This window comes from Mirounga angustirostris, unplaced genomic scaffold (assembly GCF_029215605.1).
Source record: "Mirounga angustirostris isolate CCGP_5_RB_7025 unplaced genomic scaffold, mMirAng1.0.hap1 SCAF_7, whole genome shotgun sequence".
NCBI classification, from domain to species: domain Eukaryota; kingdom Metazoa; phylum Chordata; class Mammalia; order Carnivora; family Phocidae; genus Mirounga; species Mirounga angustirostris.
In genome coordinates, this window is record NW_026991715.1 from 28,488,676 (window position 1) to 28,503,526 (window position 14,851).

Sequence of the window (14,851 nt, forward strand, 5' to 3'; positions counted from 1 at the left end):
ACACAAAGAAATGGAAAGACATTCCAGGCTCATGGATTGGAAGAACAAATATTGTGAAAATGTCTATACTACCTAGAGCAATCTACTCATTTGACGCAATCCCTATCAAAATACCAACAGCATTTTCACAGAACTGGAACAAAAATATCCAACATTTACATGGAACCACAAAAGACCCTGAATAGCAAAGCAATTCTGAAGAAGAAAAGCAAAGCTGGCAGTATCACAATTCCAGACTTCAAGTTATATTACAAAGCGGTAGTGATCAAAACAGTGCAGTGGTGGCACAAAAACAGACACATGGATCAACAGAGCAGAATATAAAACCCAGAAAGAAACTCACATATGGTCAATTAATCTTCTAGAAAATAGGAAAGTATATCAAATGGAAAAAAGACTCTCACACAAATGTGTTGGGAAAACTGGACGGCAAAATGCAAAAGAATGAAACTGGACCATTTTCTTTCACCATACACAAAAATAAATTCAAGATGGATTAAAGACCTAAATGTGAGACCTCAAACCATAAAAATCCTAGAAGAGAGCACAGGCAGTAGTTTCTCTGACACCAGCTCTAGCAATATTTTTCTAGATATGTCTCCAGAGGCAAGGGAAATAAAAGCAAAAATAAACTAGTGGGACTACATCAAAATAAAAAGCTTCTGCACAGCAAAGGAAAAAATCAGCAAAACTAAAAGGCAACCTATGGAATGGGAGAAGATATGTGCAAGTGATATATCCAGTAAAGGGTTAGTATCCAAAATATATAAAGAACTTATAAACTCAAAACCCAGAAAACAAAGAATTCAATTTAAAAAATGGGCAGAAGACATGAACAGACATTCCTCCAAAGAAGACATCCAGATGGCCAAGACAGGTGAAAAGATGCTCAACATCACTCATCATCAGGGGAATGCAAATCAAAATTACAAAAGGGGGTGCCTGGCTGGTTCAGTTGGCAGAGCATGCAACTCTTGATCTGAATTCAAGCCCCATGTTGCAGGTACAGTTTACTTTAAAAATAAATAAATAAAACAAAAGATAACACCAAAAGTTACTATTTAAACAAACAACAAGAAAGTACACTGAGATATGACCTCACACCTGTCAGAATGGCTAAAATCAAAAACAGAAGAAACAACAGGTGTTGGCGAGGATGTGGAGAAAAAAGAACATTCTCACACTGTTGGTGGGAATGCAAACTGGTGCAGCCACTCTGGAAAACAGTATGGAGGTCCCTCAAAAAAGCTAAAAATAAAGCTACCCTATGATTCAGTAATCACACTACGGGGTATTTACCCAAAAAATACAAAAAACACTAATATAAAGGGATAAATGCACCCCGATGTTTATAGCAGCATTATCTACAATAGCCAAATCATTCTAACAGCCTGTGTGCATCGATTGATGAATGGATAAAGAAGATGTGGTATATATATACATTGGAATATTATTCAGTCTTAAAAAAGAATGAAATCTTGCCATTTGCAATGACATGGATGGAGCTAGAGAGTATAAAGGTAAGCGAAATTAGTCAAAGAAAGATAAACACCATATGATTTCAACAAACAAGCAAAAGGGGAAAAAAGAGAGAGAGAGAAGACAAGACAAGAAACAGACTCTAACTAGAGAGAGCAAACTGATGGTCACCAGAGGGAAAGTAGATGGGGGGATGGATGAAACAGGTGATGGGATTAAGGAGTGCACTTGTCGTGATGAGCCCTGGGTGATGTATGGAATTGTGGAATCACTATACTGTACAACTGAAACTAATATAACACTGTATATTAACTATATTGGAATTAAAATAAAATACAAAAACACTAATTCAAAGGGATACACGCACCCCAGTGTTTATAGCATCATTATTGACAACAGCCAAATTTTGGAAGTGCCCAAGTATTCACTGATAGATGAATTAAAAAGGTGTGGTATATATACACAATGAAATATTATTCAGCCATAAAAAAGAATGAGAGCTTGCCATTTGCAATGACATGGATGGAGCAGAGAATATAATGCTAAGCGAAATAAGTCAATCAGAGAAAAACAATAGCATATGATTTCACTCATGTGTGGAATTTAAGTGAAAAAAGCAAGCAAAGGAAAAAGAGAGAGAAACCAAGAAACTGACTCTTAAATATGGAGAACAAACAGATGGTTACCAGGGGAGGGGGATGTGAAATAGGTGATGGGGATTAAAGAGTGCATTTGTCGAGCATTTGTGATGTATGAAAGTGATGAATCACTATATTGTACACCTGAAACTAATATTACACTGTATGTTAACTATACTGGAATTTAAAATGTTGCAGGATTTTTCTTCTCCAGCGGTGCCCGTGGTTCTTGGTCATGCCACTTCAAAGAATGAAGAGGTAGACCAGACAGAGTGGTGGACAGCAAAGCAAAATTTATTGAGCGATAGCAAAGTGATAGTACAAAGCTCCCAAGGAGGGAGGGGACCCAAAGGGGTTGCCACTGGAGTTTATAAGTCTAGGGGTTTTTATGGGCTTGTTGCTGGGCTGTTTCAATCTGATTAACCCTCCCTGCACCTGTCATCCAATTAGGTTTGTCATCTATCTATCATATGGGAAAGGGTGGAGGGCTCCTTCCAGGGTGGTGTAAAATCCTTTTAAGGGTGGTTTCCTCTTGCGGGGGGAGGGGGGCCTTGTCCCTGCCTGCCTGCCTTCTAATTATCCTTCATCATAAAATAAATTTTTAAAGGGTTTCCTGGGTGCCTCAGTCGGTTAAGCATCTGCCTTCAGCTCAGGTCATGATCTCAGGGTCCTGGGATTGAGCCACACATTTGGTTTCACACTCAACAGGGATTCTGCTTCTCCTCGCCCTCTGTCCTCCCCCTGCCCCTGCGAATTGTGCTCTCTCTCTTTCTCTCAAATAAATAAATAATTTTTTAAAAAGATTTTTATTTATTTATTTGACAGAGAGAGACACAGCGAGAGAGGGAACACAAGCAGGGGGAGAGGGAGAGGGAGAAGCAGACTCCCCGCTGAGCAGGGAGCCCGATGCGGGGCTCTATCCCAGGACTCTGGGATCACGACCCGAGCTGAAGGCAGACGCTTAACGACTGAGCCACCCAGGCGCCCCAATAAATAATTTTTTTTAAAAAGCAAAAGCAAGAAAAAAAAACCAGATAAATTGAACCTTATCAAAATTAAAAACTTTGTGCATCAAGGGACAGATAATGAAAGTGAAAAGACAATCTACAAAATGGGAGAAAATATTTGCAAATCATATATCCGATAAGGAATTAAGATCCAAAATATATAAAGAATTCCTAAAACTCAACAACAAAAAGACAAAGAACCTTATCAAAAAATGGACAAAGGGGGTGCCTGGGTGGCTCAGTTGTTAAGCATCTGCCTTCGGCTCAGGTCATGATCCCAGGGTCCTGGGATCGAGCCCCACATTGGGCTCCCTGTTCTGCGGGAAGCCTGCTTCTCCCTCTCCCACTCCCCCTGCTTGTGTTCCCTCTCTCATGTTCTCTCTCTCTGTCACATAAATAAAATAAAATCTTAAAAATAAATGGACAAAGAATTTGAATAGACACGTCTCTGGAAATATACAAATGGCCAATGAGCACATGAAAAGATACTCGAGGGCGCCTGGGTGGCTCAGTCGGTTAAGCGACTGCCTTCGGCTCAGGTCATGATCCTGGAGTCCCGGGATCGAGTCCCGCATCGGGCTCCCTGCTCGGCAGGGAGTCTGCTTCTCCCTCTGACCCTCCCCCCTCTCATGCTCTCTCTCTATCTCATTCTCTCTCAAATAAATAAATAAAATCTTTAAAAAAAAAAAAAGATACTCGACATTCTTAGTCATTATGGAAATGCAAATGGCACCCACAATAAGATACCACTTCATGTCTATTAGGATATAAACAAATGAATAAATAAGTGAAAATAACGAGGGTTCACAAAGATGGGGAGTTGGAACCCTCACACACTGGCAGTGGAAATGTACAAATGGTACAACTTCTATGGTAGCTCGGCAGTTCCTCAAAAAGCTAAATAGAACATTACCACGTGACACAGCAGTTCCCCTCCTAGGTCTATACCCGAAAGAACTGAAAGCAAGGACTCGAAGAGATATTTGTATGCCAATGTTAATTGCAGCAATATTCAAAAGAGCTGTAAGGTGGAATCAAGCTAAGTGTCCACCAACAAATGAGTGGGTAAACAAAATGTGGTATACACATAAAACAGAGTATTACTCATCCATAAAAAGGAATGAAGTTCTGATACATGCTACAACAGGAATACATAATGCTAAGTGAAATAAGCCAGACAAAAAAGAACAAATACTGCATGATTCCATTTGTGTGAAATACCTAGAGTAGGCAAATTCATGGAGACATAAAGCAGATTAGAGGTTACCGGCGGTGGCGGGCAGGGTGGGGGGATGGGCGAGAGCAGTTATTGCTTAATGACTGCAGAGTTTCCACTGGGATGATGAAAAAGTTTTGGAAACAATTAGTGGTGATGGTTGCACAACAGTGTCAATGTAATTAATGCCACTGAATTGTAGACTTAAAATGGTTAAAATGATAAATTTTATATTTTACCATAATAAAACGTTTTTTAAAAAGCAACAGAATAAAAAAACAGCAAAAAGTAAATAATCCAATTATAACATGGGCAAAAGACATCATTTCACCAAGAAAGGTATACAAATGACAAGTACATGAAAAGATGTTCAACATCATTATCTATTAAGGAAATTCTAATTAAAACCATAATAAATGGGGCGCCTGGGTGGCTCAGTTGGTTAAGCAACTGCCTTCGGCTCAGGTCATGATCCTGAACTGGGCTCCCTGCCCGGCGGGGAGTCTGCTTCCCCCTCTGACCCTCCTCCCTCTCATGCTCTCTGTCTCTCATTCTCTCTGTCTCAAATAAATAAATAAAATCTTTTAAAAAAATAAAATAAAATAAAAAATAAATAAAACCATAATAAGAGGGCTCCTGAGTGGCTCAGTTGGTTAAGCGACTGCCTTCGGCTCAGGTCATGATCCTGGAGTCCCGGGATCGAGTCCCGCATCGGGCTCCCTGCTCGGCGGGGAGCCTGCTTCTCCCTCTGACCCTCCCCCCTCTCATGTGCTCTCTCTCTCAAATAAATAAATAAAATCTTTAAAAAAAAATAAAAAAATAAAAAAATAAAAAAATAAACCATAATAAGATATCACACCTACCAGAATGGGTAAAGTAAAAAACAGTGACAATAACAAACGTTGGTGAGGATGCAGAGAAACTGGGTCACTCATGTTGCTGGTAAGAATGTAAAATAGGACAGTCACTCTGGAAAACATTTTTGCACTTTCTTAAAAAACTAAATATGCAAGTACCATATAATGCAGCAAATGCGGTCCTGGGCATTTATTCCACAGAAATGAAAACTTATATTCACACAAAAATCTGCACACAAATGTTTATAGCAGCTTTACTCATAATAGTCAAAAACCGGAAACAACCCAGACATCCTTGAACAGGTGGATGGTTAAAAGAGTGTGTGGTACATCCATACCATGGAATACCATTCAGCAATAAAAAACAAAGAACTCTTGATGCTTGAAAGAACCTGGGTGACAAAAAAAAAAAAAGTCAAGAAATGGACAGAAGACATGAACAGACATTTCTCCAAAGAAGACATCCAAATGGCTAACAGACACATGAAAAAAGGCTCAACATCAGTTGGCATTGGCATCAGGGAAATACAAATCAAAACCACAGTGAGATACCATCTCACACCAGTTAGAATGGCTAAAATCAACAAGTCAGGAAACAACAGATGTTGGTGAGAATGCAGAGAAAGGGGAACCCTCCTACACTGTTGGGTGGGAATGCAAACTGGTGCAGCCACTCTGGAGAACAGTATGGAGGTTCCTCAGAAAGATAAAAAGAGAACTACCCTATGACCCAGCAATTACACTACTAGGTATTTATCCAAAGGAAACAAACATAGTGATTCAAAGGGGCACCTGCACCCCAATGTTTATAGCAGCAATGTCCACAATGGCCAAAATATGGAAAGAGTCCATATGTCCATCAATAGACGAATGGATAAAGAAGATGTGGTGTATACACACACACACACACACACACACACACACACACACACCACATTATGGAATATTACTCAGCCATCAAAAAGAATGAAAGCTTGGGGCGCCTGGGTGGCTCAGTTGTTAAGCGTCTGCCTTCAGCTCAGGTCATGGTCCCAGAGTCCTGGGATCGAGCCCCACATTGGGCTCCTTGCTTAGCGGGAAGCCTGCTTCTCCCTCTCTCACTCCCCCTGCTTGTGTTCACTCTCTCACTGTGTCTCTCTCTGTCAAATAAATAAATAAAATCTTTGAATGAAAGAAAGAAAGAAAGAAAAGAAGGAAGGGAGGAAGAGGAGGAAGGAGGGGAGGGAGAGGAGGGAGGAAGGACCTGAGTAAATTTCCAGACGATGATACTGAGTGAAAAAAACAATCCCAAAAGGTTATATACTATGTGATTCCATTTATACAACACTCTTGAAAGGATAAAATAATAGAAATGGAGAACAGATGAGTGGTTGCCAGGGATTAAGGAGAGTTTCAGAGTGCGAGAGAAATAGACATGCCTACAAAAGGGCAATAAGTGGAGTCCTTGCGGTGATAGAAATACTCTGTATTTTGACACCATAGAGGTCATATCCTGGTTGTAACTTTGTACTGCAGCTTTGCAAAATGTTTTGGGCAAAGGATACATGGGATCTCTATATTATTTCTTACAATTGCATATTAATCTACAATTACCTCAAAATTTAAAGCTTAACATATGTATCTACACTATATATTTAATATATTAATTATTAAATATCATTAAGTCATTAAAATACATCATTAATATATTTAATATCTGTATAATGTATATTCAATGCAGAGAGAGATTTATGTGTATATATCGAGAAACAATACAAATGTCCATCGTTAGGAGAATGAATAAACAAACTGTGATCTATTCACTCAATAAATACTACTCAGCAATAAAAAGTAATGAACTGCCTGGACACCTGGGTGTCTCAGTCGGCTAAGCGTCTGACTCAATTTCAGCTCAGGTCATGATCTCAGGGTCATGAGACTGAGCCGCGAGTTGGCACACTGGGCATGGAGCCTGCTTAAGATTCTCTCTCTCCCTCTCGCTCTGCCCTTCCCCCTGCTTGCTCTCTCAAAAAAAGAAAAAAGTAATGAACTGCTGATAATGCAATAACTTCAGTGAATCTAAAAACAAAAAAACAAAAACTTTATGTTGACCAAAAGAAGTCAGACACGAGAGAATGCATACTTTTCATTCCATCTATATGAAATTCTAGAACAAGCAGAACTAATCTTCAGTGATAGAAATCAGAAAGTGGTTACTTCTGGAAGATGGGTAAAGACGGGTCTGGAAAGAGGTACTAGGGAACTCTCTGGGGTGATGGAAATATTGTTTATGTTATCTGGGGTGGGAGTTACACATATATATACAACTGTCAAAACTGATTAAACTGAACATTTAAAATCTGTGAATTTATGCATGTAAAGTATACAAATAAAACAGCTATAATTTCCTCAAAAAACTTTGAGAACTTCTGTTCATCAAGACACTCTTAATAGAGTGCCAAGACAAGCCAGACATAGAGTAAAAAAAATGGATTTGAGTAACCAACTAAGGGCTGATATCCAGAATAGAGAACACCCACAAAACAGTAAGAAAAAGACAAATAATCCAATAGAAAAATAAGCAAGAGACTTGAATAAGTCCTTCACAAAACAGAACATTCCAATAAACAAAGGGAAAAAATAATTAGTAAGACTAGTCATCAGGGGCACCTGGGTGACTCAGTCTGTCAAGCGTCTGCCTTTGCCTCAGGTCATGACCTTGGGGTCCTGGGATTGGGCCCCACATCGGGCTCCCTGCTCAGCGGGGAGTCGGCTTCTCCCTCTCCCTCTGCCCCTCCCCTCCCCACTCTTTTCTCTGTCTCTCTCTCTCCCTCAAATAAATATAATCTTAAAAAAAAAAAGACTAATCATCAGAGAACTGCAGTCAAACCACAATGAGATACCACTACGGATCCACCAGAATAGTTAACATTAAGGACACTAACAACGCCAAGGGCTAGCAAGGATTTAGAGCAACAGAAAGTCTCGCACGCTGCTAGAAGGAACGTAAATTGGTTCAATCACTTGAGAAAATTCAAGTTGAACGTGTGCATCTAGCAAGTCAACTCCCAGGTATATACCATCAAAAATGCAAACACTCTTACAAGTAACGAAGGACATATATATATATAAGAATGTTGCAGGGGCACCTGGGTGGCTCAGTCGTTAAGCGTCTGCCTTCGGCTCAGGTCATGATCCTAGTGTCCTGGGATCGAGCCTCGCATCTGGCTCCCTGCTCCGCGGGAAGCCTGCTTCTCCCTCTCCCACTCCTCCTGCTTGTGTTGCCTCTTTCACTGTGTCTCTCTCTGTCAAATAAATAAATAAAATCTTTAAAAAAAAAAAAAAAAAAGAATGTCGCAAACAGGGGCGCCTGGGTGGCTCAGTGGTTAAGCGTCTGCCTTCGGCTCAGGTCATGATCCCAAGGTCCTGGGATCGAGCCCCACACTGGGCTCCCTGCTCAGCAGGAAGCCTGCTTCTCCCTCTCCCACTCCCCCTGCTTGTGTTCCTGCTCTCACTATCTCTTTCTCTGTCAAAAAATAAATAAAATCTTAAAAAAAAAAAAAAAGAATGTTGCAAACAGTGTCATCCATAATAGTTTGCAACTGGAAATTACTCCAGTATCCATCGAGAGTAGACCAGAAAAGTATATTACAGTATACTTTTACAATAGAATCCCACAGAGCAATGAAAACAAATGAATATGTCGAATCTCACCATCATAATGTAGAATGAAAGCAATCAGTCACAAAAGAATATATACAATGCATACTGTAGGATTCAATTTATATAAAAGTCCAAAACTGCCTAAATCACAGTGTTTAGGCATATGTACTTAGGGGATAAATCTAAAAAGAAAAGCAAGGTAGTAATTGCCACAAAGATCAACATAATAGCTCCCTATGGAGAGCGGAAGAGGATAATGATGAGAAAGGGGAGCTTGAGGGCTGGCAAAGTTCTATGTTTCTATCTGGGCAATTAGCTACACAAGCATTTGCTTTGTAATGATTTATTAAGCTGTACATTTGCTTGATGCATTTTCCTATAGTGTATTATGTTATATTCATAATAAAAGCAACTTTAAATGAAAAGAGAATACACCTAAATGGTTAGGGCCTAAGGGGCTAGAAACTTTGGATACTTCCTCTTTTCTGTAGCTCTTTTTCTCTAACAACAAGCAATTCGGATAAGAACAGGGTGTCTGGAGTCAGATCTTTTTTTTTTTTTAAAGATTTTATTTATTTATTTGACAGAGAGAGACACAGCGAGAGAGGGAACACAAGCAGGGGGCGTGGAGGAGGGAGAAGCAGGCTTCCCGCTGAGCAGGGAGCCCGACGCGGGGCTTGATCCCAGGACCCTGGGATCATGACCTGAGCTGAAGGCAGATGCCCAACGACTGAGCCACCCAGGCGCCCCTGGAGTCAGATCTTATCTGAACTCAAATCCCAGCTCTCTTTTATCAGCTATATGACCTCAGGCAAGTCCATTAACTCTGTAGCCTTCTGTTTCCTTATCTGTGAAATGGGGATAATAATAGTAACTACCTTATTGGGCTGCTGTGCACACACAGAACGGTGAGTGCCTGGCTCATCAGAAGCCCTAAGTGTCCGCTGCTATTATAATAAGTCTAAATTACCTTTACCATGAAGAAACAAAAGTGAAATCCAGTTTTTAGCCTTAACGCTTCACTGTGATTTCTTAATTCATTTCTTCTCTGCCTGACAATGGGCACCATGGGGACAGAGACCGGACCTGTCTTGACCTACTGTCATCCCTGGGGGGCAGCACAGGGTCCGACCGAGAGGAACTCAGGTGTTTTGCTTTTAACACAACGCTCTGGTAATGGCAGAATGTGGACACCTGAGAGCGTACCCTGGCGCCCACGCCCTACCTCGGTCCTTGTTCCACTTCGCATGCCTGAGCTCTCTGGGGTCCTGGGTCCCACTGCCTCTAGGCAAAATTTCTTAGGAATAGCCAGGGCAGGGTGGGAAGGACCCTTTGGCCTTGTTACAGGGAAAGGATGAGAACAGGGAACTGGGAATGGGGTTGGGAGGTTCCAAGCAAGCCCCGTATGTCACCTAGCAGACCAAACATGCCTGGATGATTTGGGGTAAACCTTGCTGATAAGCTGCATGCCTCAAGGGAGCTGGGAAGGCAGTCCCGGTGATATGATTTTGGAATATAGGTGAGGTTCGGTGGGGTGAGGTCCGGAGCCAGCGACCAAGAAAAAATTCTTGAGATGTCTTTGGTGCAAAAAGGTGGTTTTAGTAAAGCACTGGGACAGGACCTGTGGGCAGAAAGAGCTGCTGCACCGGGGTTGTGAGAGGTGGGGCTGATTATATACTATGGGATTGAGGGAGGTAAGGAAAAGGGAGATTTCAAAAAGAACTTTTTTTTAAGATTATTATATTTTTTTTTCGAGAGAGAAAGCGCACGAGCAGGGGGAGGGGCAGAGGGAGCAGCAGACTCCCTGCTGAGCAAAGGAGCCCTGATGTGGGGCTCAATCCCAGGACCCTGAGATCAGGACCTGAGCGGAAGGCAGACGCTTAACTGACTGAGCCACCCAGGCGCCCTCAAAAGAATGTTCATTTATTAAGAACCTAGTACATGCCAAACATTATTGGAAACATAATAGATATTTTCTTCCTTCAAGTTACTCAGTGTAATGAGGGAAACAAACAAGGAATTAAATATTTTTAATATTTTATATGGTGTGGTGTAATTAATCCTATACACAATACTGTGAAAGCAGTTAGCTTAGGCGGACAGAGCAAGGAGGGATGTAGGGATGTAGAGGGTGCGGCCACTGTGGGGAACATTGTGGAGGCTCCTGAAAAGATTTAAAGAGCCACCATGTGATCTGGTAGCTCCGCTGAAGGTATGTATCTGAAAGAAATGAGATCACGGTCTCGAGGAGATATTTGCACCCCAGATTCATTGCAGTTTTTTTCACAGTGGCCAAGACATAGAAACAACCTACGTGTCCATCAGCTGATGAATGGATAAAGAAAATATGGTAAACACACACACACACATACACACACAGTGGAGTACTGTTTAACCACAAAATGAAGAGGGAAAAAGAGAGAAGGAACCCCTGCCTTTTGTGATAACATGGATAGACCATGGGGGCATTATGCTAAGCGAACTAGATCAGACAGAAAGACAAATCCTGTACAAACTCACTTATATGGGGAATCTAAAAAAGTCAAACCCATAGACAGAATACACTGGGGGTTACCAGGGGCTGGGGCTGGAGGCGGAGCTGTTGGCCAAAGGGACGAATTTCCAGTTATAAGATGAATAAGTTCTGGGGATCTAATGTATAAAATGTTGACTATAGTTAATAATACTGTATTGTATACTTGAAAGTCCCTAAGAGAGTAAATCTTTAAAAAGTTCTCAACATAGGGCACCTGGGTGGCTCAGTTGGTTGAGCGACTGCCTTAGGCTCAGGTCATGATCCTGGAGTCCCAGGATCGAGTCCCACATCGGGCTCCCTGCTCAGCAGGGAGTCCGCTTCTCCCTCTGACCCTTCCCCCCTCTCATGCTCTATCTCATTCTCTCTCTCAAATAAATAAATAAAATCTTTAAAAAAAAAAAGTTCTCAACATACACACACACACAATAAAACTATATGAGGTGATGGAGGTGATAACTAACCTGATTATGGTAACATTCTATAATAGATACTTGCATCAAAAAAAAAAAGTTCATATGCTAAAAAGGACCTACAACATAACCAGAGGCCTTGCCATTGTCAAGGTAAGGTTGTTTGTCCCTCTAGCAAGGTATTAACATTAAGATAGTTGGGAGCTTCCTGGAAGAATGTCACACATGTCCCACCCAGGAGTGGGGGGGTGGGGGAGGGTTACAGGCTGTCAGCTTATGCTTTGTCTTCAGCTAGCCTTCTGCTCCCTCATCACCAGGACTGTAGGGAGCTCCTGAGTGATACTTTCAAGCTCTCATTCCTTGGTGGTCCCAAACCCTGAGCTGGCTCTTCCCTGGTGAGTGACGTGTTGGAAACTCCTCTCTCTACACAAAGTCCTTCCTCCAACATAAATCCATTTTCTTTTCCTGACAAACCTGTGAGCTACTCAACTGCCAATTTTACAAGGGAGGAGACTGATTTAAACATAAAGAGCTCAGACCAAGGTCATCCTGGCTTGACCTCATCCCACTCCTCTTTCCCCTCCACTTCTCCCCAGGTCTGTCTTCCTAGAAGGGCAGGTAGGTGCAATATGGGCCAAGTCATCTTAGCCCCAGCAAAGCCCAGGGCATTCAAGTTAGCCCTCAAGGCCCCAGGCCTTTTCTCACATCCAAAGGTATCAGGAAATGTGTTTGCCCTCTCCCTAGAGGCTGCAAAGTGGGGAGGACTCAGCTTTAAAGTCAGGCCCGGAATGTTAATTCAACCCAGACCTGTCTGATTCCAGGGCCTACCACGGTTAGTAGTTCTAACCCACTGCAAGGCACTGTCTCCTTTAGAAGGGTCTCACATGGGAGTGCCATCCAACCCACATGCCACGGGGTGGCCTGGCAGAGAAGCAAGCACAAGGAACCCTATGAGAGGGGTATGCGAGAAGTAAAGGATTCCCAGAACATGCTGTCATTACCCAGCAGAGAAATGAGGCAGTTTGAGGGCTGCGACAAAAAGAAGCCTAGGGTTTTAAAGCGGGAGATATTAGGGTATCAGGGGGAGAAAAGCCTCCTAAGGAGCAGGGGCAGAGGAGTCTGAGACTCCTGAGGAGGGAGCCGGAAAAGAGGCAGGCTTAGAACTTAAGGCATAGAAGCTGCAGCTTACTGCTCCATAATCAGGCTCCCTGAGTCACATCACCCAGACAGCAGGTCCCCACCACCGGCTTACTGAGATGGGAGTCAGAAATGACCCCAGGTCTCTTTGCAGAATCTGTCCCAGCAACTTCCTCCTCATGTCAAAGTAAAAACACAGGTGAAACGAATGGCGTCCACAGACGGACTTCTAACCTCAGGACAGCCTCCTTTCCCACTCCTTTGGAAGACATTAGGCCCTCAGAATACTTTCAACCTCTTGCACTTCTGCTAAGACGGACGGAACTGCTCACCGCTGGACCCAGAAGCGAGGCAATCTATCGCACCAGCAGACCAGGCTGAGAGAAGGCAAAGTCAGCCAGAGAGAGAAAAAGAAGTGGACACTTTGGGCAACTGCACCAGCAGTGGCCTCCTCCCTCCCCTTGGCCTTCATGGACAGCAGCTGCTCTGATCAGAACCTGGGGTTTGGGGGAAGGGCTATTATGTGACGCCATGGAGGAATGTGGCCGTTGGGATAAAGCTGGCACACCGCATCTGGGTTCTCCCGCATCGTGTGCAGCGCTGGGTCCCGAATGTCAGTAGTAGTAGTATTAGACCATATGCCAACTGCGTGAGCCGGTGCTGCGCCTCATTTGTCTTGGTTTTCTTCTTACCTAATTTCACAAACACATCCCTGAACAATTTCAAGGGGCCTAGTAGGAGCAAGGCAGGGCTGAATATGGGGCCAGAGATGAGTAAGAGCCAGTCTTCCGTTCTCAAGCTGACGTTCTGGGGCAAACTATAGAGAGGGCCGCCCCCTGCACACGTTCTACAGAGACTGCGCTCACCCTCATGAGATCACATCCAAAATCCAAGCTCCAGTCAAGACATTCCCGCCTGAACAAATTCAGTTTCCATCTGCCTCACCAGTTCCAAAACACTCCTTTTCAGGTAAGACACAAGAACAGAACCAAAAGGTTATCTATTATGCCATTAGTTCCCGCATTTGGTGCAGAGCACCTCGTCTACCCAGAATGGCATTGAGAGAAGGGAGCAGACAGCACGCGGAGGTCGGCTACACCGGTGCTCCAGGACTCAAGGGAGGGTCTCCTCTGCGCCACTGGGTCCTATGTCTGCCTCCTCTGCCTCATGTGACCCAACAGATTCCAAAACAGGAATGTTCATCACATAGAAGGAGAACCAAAAATTGGAAACCACCTAAACACTCAACAGGAAAATACCTAAATAAACAATGTAGCTATTAAATGTTTTTAAAGAGTATTAATGATGTGGAAAATATTCATGATTTGTTAGGTAAAAAGCAAGATACAAAACTCTTGGGATCAAATTCACTTAAAAATTATAATGTATACCTCTATGTCTGAATTATATACATATTTATAACCCAGAAGCACGGGTGCCTCTGTTAAGACTTGGACAGCTTTTTTTTTTTTTAAGATTTTATTTATTTGTCAGAGAGAGAGAGAGAACACAAGCAGGGGGAGAGGCAGGCAGAGTGACAAGCAGGCTCCCCGCCGAGCAGGGAGCCCGATGCGGGGCTCGATCCCAGGACTCTGGGATCATGACCTGAGCCGAAGGCAGCCGCTTAACCGACTGAGCCACCCAGACGTCCCGACTTGGGCAGCTTTTTAAGATTTATGTTTTTTAGGGGTACCTTGGGTGGCTCAGTCGGTTAAGCGTCTGCCTTCAGCTCAGGTCATGATCCCAGGGTCCTCGAATCGAGCCCCAAGTCCCAAGTCGGGCTCCCTGCTCAGCGGAGAGTCACCTGAGATCCTCTCTCCTTCTCCCTCTGCCCCTCCCCCACTTGTGCATGCACACTCTCTCTCTCTCTAATAAATAAAATCTTTAAAAAAAATAAGATTTGGGCGCCTGGGTGGCTCAGTTGGTTAA